Source organism: Pituophis catenifer, unplaced genomic scaffold (assembly GCF_029215685.1).
Source record: "Pituophis catenifer annectens isolate HBS135680 unplaced genomic scaffold, rPitCat1.0.hap2 SCAF_6, whole genome shotgun sequence".
Classification (NCBI taxonomy): Eukaryota; Metazoa; Chordata; class Lepidosauria; order Squamata; family Colubridae; genus Pituophis; species Pituophis catenifer.
Window position 1 is genome coordinate 38,895,129 of NW_027256886.1, and position 6,068 is coordinate 38,901,196.

Consider the following 6,068-nt stretch of genomic DNA (forward strand, 5'->3'; position numbering starts at 1 on the left):
ACCACAGCATGAAGGTGCATGGCTGTTTTTAAGGGATGTGTACTCATAATGTTTTCAGGTCTTGCCAAGCCTGTGTTATGAGAGCCTGCAGTCATCTGTTGAAATTCTTCCTTTTGTTCCTGATGTAGATTTTTGCCATATGAACAATGCAATACTTCAGTGATGAGGCTGGCAATTGCATCATCAGGGACAGGAATATTCCTAGTTCCTATTGACTACACATGTCCTTCCCCATTTGATCACTGCCTTATTCCTTCATTTGGTTTTGGCTGCAAGAAAGACTGTATAACTTGTTTGTACAGAGTAGACTTGTTGGCCTTGATCCCCCCCCCCCTTCTTTTTATACCATAGGACATCAATTTCCAAGATCAATAGTTGCAGGAGATTAATCAATAATCTGGTTAATAGTTAGTGTGGTGTATGAGGGGAACAAGCAGGAAGGAACAGTTAAGACTACTCTGTCTTGATTGACAGGTTATTTTTGTTTTGAACAAAAGATAATCTCCTAGGATACAGTCTTGCAGCAAAAAAAGAAAAAAGAATTGGATCACATCCTGAAGCACAGGAAACATAAAACATGAAACTGGAGAGACCACCTGGAATACCCCAAAATTCCCCACTATATACTATAATGAAAAATTTAATTAATTAGTTTTGCCTACCCCAAAAAGAACTGCAGGCTGAGTGGGATAAGAATGCTAGAGAATCCATTAATTATTACCTTAAACTGCATTAAATTATGTAGGGGTGGCAACACTGTTGGCCTCGTTGCTGAAGCTAGACTGTGAAGATACACTGACATACTTCTCTGCTTACACAAAGATATAAAGAACATAGCATGGTGATAAGGCTGGGTCCACTGGCACATGAGAAATCTAATTTGTTGAAGCAGCATGAGATTAGTGATTAGAATAGCCTTCTTCAGCCAGATGATTGCACCATCAAATGAGATGGACTACATTCAGTGGTTACTGATAGTGATTGGAGTTGTAGCTACCACGTATGAGAAGGCTGAGTTAAAATATAGCCGCAAAATTTATTGAGTGAACTCTCATTCTAACTTACCTCACTGCTTCTACATGGATGGTTGAGACCACTTCTACACTTCTGAGTATCGTGGTGAAAGTGACGAAAATGTGGTAGGCATTGAATAAATAAGTAATAATTCATATTCCTATATCCCACATTAAGCAACTTAGAAATGCCTCTCTATTCATAGGTTTATGATTACTGGTATCATGTATATGCATGTTTATCAACTAATATTAATCTGTTAAGATATTGGAACACAATCTTAACCTTTCATCTCCCAGTGTGCATTTTTAGTTCAAACTAATTTGTGAAAGATATTTTTTCATTACCTTTTAGCTCTCATTATCTTTCCAGGATATTGAAATTCAACCTTTGAGAGGTCCCTGTACTTTCAGACTGGAATAGAAAAGATGATTTCTTAAACTATGACTTTTCCCATCATGGATTACAGTAATGAGAAAAGATGTACCCAATAATATGTTCTGTTGGTAGCATGTTTTCTCACTGGGAATTTCTTAAAATTTTAGAAGCTCCCCCAAGACTGGAAATGGTAATGTTTTATCCTCCACTATTTTCTGTTCCATAGTTGTTGTACTTCTGATGTCTTTTCCAGTCCTTCTAAAGCTATTTCAAATCCATATCCCTGGAGTCAAACCTCTTATATTTGTCTTCTTCAGATCAATGGCTGAGTTAATGTACAAATGTCCTAAGTCATAACATAAACTATGTGTCCAGGATATAAAATGTTCTACTGTAGTGCTATATATATCCTCCAACATGCTCCTTTTGTTAGGCCCTTTTTAACATATCATGCTACAGGGCACGAGTTGCAAAGTTTTATGTTAGCTGAAACCATCTCAGGCACTGCCCCTTACAAGCAGCTAGTCCCAGTAGGAATACACTCACAATTTCTTGAAGGTAGGTACATATAATATCTTGTATTGGTTGACATATAGGCTACCCATCTTTGTTTTTTGCTACACAAAGAAAACCAAAATGTTGCTAATTTTTGGTGATTCAAGTGCTGATTTTGGTGATTCACACTGCTATCCAGTGTAACCCTTGATTTTCTTGTAGAGAAGTGCCTCTTCTCCCACAGGCTACTCTGCTGGAATGACTCCCCCCTTTAATAACAGTCAGATAAAGAGACAGAGCAAGGACAAGAGGCTCAGAAGAAAACTTCCTGGTTTCTCTGACTGTAAAGGAGTTGGGGGGGGGAGAGAACAGTACCTTCAGACTTGCAAGATTCTGTCAATGTAGCTTTGCAATAAAGTAGAATTAGCACATCTGTTGTGATTCCTATCTGGTTTACCCTGCAAGGCTGACAGAATGACTGAAGTTGTTTCTGTTCATACTGTGATTTACTATTACCTTTATCTGACACACATACTGAATCCGTTAACACACATATGGCTCTTCCCAGTTATTCCCAGAGAAGATTGTCCGCTGTACTATCTGCACCATAGTCTGAGAGGAGATAATGAGACCACTTTTGCAACTAAGAACTTTTTTGCATTCTGCTTTTGAAGTAGCTAAGGCATAAAATCAGTTTGAATTACATTATCTGTTATAATTTATTTTCAAAGTACATAGCCTATTCTTTTTTTCTTCCAAAACTGGATAGGATATCAACTCAGTTTAAACCCTGTCACAGATGCTTCTGACACATGCTTGCTGTACCAATAGAGACTATCTACATAAACAGTGGGGTGATACATACTTGGCAATTTTTCATAATGATTTTGCTTCAAGAATATTTTTGTTCAAGATCACTTTATCTAGTTCCAAAGGTTATTTGGGACTTTAAAAACAATTACTGTAAATATGTACACTCAGACCCAAATGGGATGATAACTTTTTTATCCCTCCCCCCATCCACCTCAAAAAAATACCATCTGTTTCTCACAGAAATTATTATTGATGAGAGAAATACCTATACAAAACTCAATTCCAGGGCTCTTTCTTACTACATCTTAACCAGCCACACCACTTATTACTAGTTTTTATAGTGCGGTCCTATGAACCAGAAGGTCAAAAGCCTCCATTTTAAGACTATCAAATCATAATCTTTCTCTGTGAAAAGCCAGTACAATATGTGAATTCTTACTAGGAAAGCACTTGCAAGGTTTCATTACATCATCGGCTCCTTTCTCATCTGTCCGGTAGGCAACAATAGGTCTGGCTTGCCCACTACAGCTAATCAATGTTTGAGAGATACATTCTGTACTGCAGGACCTTAGCAGTGAGTCGTCTTGGAATTCAGAGATTTGATTGTCAGCCATTCTAGATTACTTGGCTGAGTGAAGTTAACTTAATCCTGGCCATGACTGATTGAGTTTGGAGGTAACTTTAAGCCGCTGTGAGTTACTTAGATCAATTAATCCCTGTTTGCTGTACCTATTACATACATATTATATGTGTTGTAAAAATGAGGCCTGAGGGTGTGACCCTACTCTTGTTATTTGGACATCTGAGAAGCCTTCTGGATACAATTGATTGGGTGGATCAATACAGTATAGAGCTTCATTAATTTTTACTTCCTATCCAAGTAAAATCTGGCAGCTCCCTGGGAAAAAAAATTGGCTGATACTATTGTTTTCAGGGAATGTAACATATGGTGTATGTTACACTATATGATTGAGATTAAGAAGCGTATTCCTCCATTTTATTAAAACATTAGGTAAAAGTCCTGATTACATGATGAAGGTCAGGACCATTTGTTACTGGCCATGAGTTATGGAAAATTGGAGTTTCAAATCTAAGGAGACTAAATAGTGCAAAGCATAAGGAGAGGTGAGGTGGAGAGGGGAGAGGAAAGGAAAGGAAAGATGTAAAAGATCTGAGTTATTTGTTGATACAACGTATTTTTAGAGCCACCTGACTCTGTAATGGCTCTGGGCATCTTAACAATTAGAAAAGGAAGTAAGATCAGTATCAAAAGGGAACAATGAAAACTCTTCCTCACACTCCTGAACCAAAAGGGATCCATCAACCACCTTTGACCATGCCTTGAGGAAAAAGCCAACTTTTCAAGATTTGTTTAAAAGCACAAAGGATAATGGACATTGATAGAGAAAGCACACTTCCTAGTCTTGCTAGATAATATTGTTTAATCAATGGGACCAAGGGCATATAAATTCATCTGGTCACACAGGATGCACAGAAAACAAGATCAGAAGTTGGTCTGGTCTCATGCAGTACAAGTGAAGGTGATTTGTAACAACTAAAATGTGCGTCATTAAGTATGAATTCTATTGTAGTGGGTGTACATGAAAGTAGGAGTTCCTTTGTTGATGATAGTTGCCTGTTATGATCCATTGAATAGTGATAATGGCAGGCATTATCTAGTCATGATTTTGGGGAGATATTATGCAATATTCTGAATGACTAAGATTAGGGAGAAATGTTATTCTGCAAGGCGAACATGAATAGATGGGTAGATCGGAGAATACAGAAAAAGTGTTGGGCCATTTAGAAATTAAAAAATGGGATTTTCATACATGCTCTAGTCATAAATCTATTCTTGTTTACCCAAGGCAAGGGAATGAATATCAATCTAAAAGTATAATTAATTTCAGGATTCATCATGAAATATGGAGTAAATTAGTGAAATATGCAAAAGTGATATGCTTCTGAATGTGAAAATCATTTCTTGGCAATGCCAAGAATGGTCTTGCAAAAAAAATGAGTTTTGGAAAAAAAATAGAATACCTGCAGAAAGAAAAGATACACATTCTATGTGACAAAGGATTATTAGATGATAGATTAATCTCCCAGTGGAATGAAGGAAGAATTGACATAAGGAAATATGATGTGGAAATTGCTTGGAAGAGACTGAAAAAAATCATATCACAGAAGTACAGGCAGTTATGCCAGTGGGAAACGGTGGAATGATGAAATAAAAGATGATGTAAATATTATTTAAAAGACTGCTGCAAAAGGAGGATGAGGGAAAGTTGTATTAAGGAAAAACAATAGTTGTGAAGATTATAGCCAAGTAGAACAAGGTACAGTTATCATTTTTTAAAAAAGCAGAGAAAATGCAAGATGATTTTAATGAAAATTGATAAAAAATAGTTTGGAAGGGGAACAAAGGATTGTTTTTGTTTGTGGTGAAAATAACATTTTGAGGATGCTGATTATGTGAAAGTCCATTAATGGCATATATTCACTTTCTTTTCTCCTAAGAAACAAGTATTTCTCTGGAAAACTACAATGTACACGGCAAGTGAGGAAAGATCTATGTATGGTCATCCTTATCTATGAAATCTCTCTCTGCCCTATCATCTCTCAGAAGAACCTTTTTAAATTGCATCAAGATTATGGAAAATAATATCTCTTTATATGCGCAGTGAGGCCACACTTGGAATACTGTGAGCAATTCTGGTCACCATGATACAGAAAAGATGCTGAGGCTCTTAAAACAAGTGCAGAGAAGAGAATGCTTAGGGGAGACCTGATAACAGTCTTCCAATATTTGAAGTGTTGCCACAGGGAAAAGAGTGTTGATTTATTTTCTCCATAGCATTTGAGAGTAAGACAAGAAGTAATGGGTGGAAGTTCATCAGATAGAGATTGAACCTGGAAATAAGGAGGAATTTCCTACCAATGAAAACGATTAATTGATGAAATATCTTGCCTCCCTGATTCATGGGTGCTACTCCATTGTTGGAGGTTTTCAAGAAAAGATTGGATAACCATTTGTCTGGGGTGGTATAAGGACTCCTGCCTTGGGCGGGGGGTTGGACTAGAAGACCTCCAAGGTCCCTTTCATCCCTATGAGACTATGATTACAATAAGCATGTTCTACTGCTAAAAATATGAAGTCTTTTAATCTCTCATCTGCAGTCTTTTCTTCTTTTTAAATTGCACTAAGACAATGTAAATTAAATTAAAGCATGTAAAAATCATGTTTATTTTTATTGTTTTATCTTGGCTGTCAGTCATTAATGAAAACCAATTTCGCTAGAGAAAGAGAGGGTGAAAAGCTTCATGTTACAGAAATGGTTTCTACCCAAAACATCTGGAGCAAGCGA

At 36.8% G+C, this 6,068-nt stretch overlaps 1 protein-coding gene across 1 annotated transcript in view; it reads left to right on the forward strand.

Moving 5' to 3' along the window:
* Positions 1 to 5,557, forward strand: part of EHHADH (enoyl-CoA hydratase and 3-hydroxyacyl CoA dehydrogenase) — a 31,859-nt gene extending 26,302 nt beyond the window's left edge. Inside the window, exon 8 of the transcript XR_011600513.1 lies at positions 5,221 to 5,557. The gene's annotated coding sequence lies outside the window, so the exon portion shown is untranslated. The remainder of the gene's footprint in view (positions 1 to 5,220) is intronic.
* Positions 5,558 to 6,068: the final 511 nt, after the last annotated feature.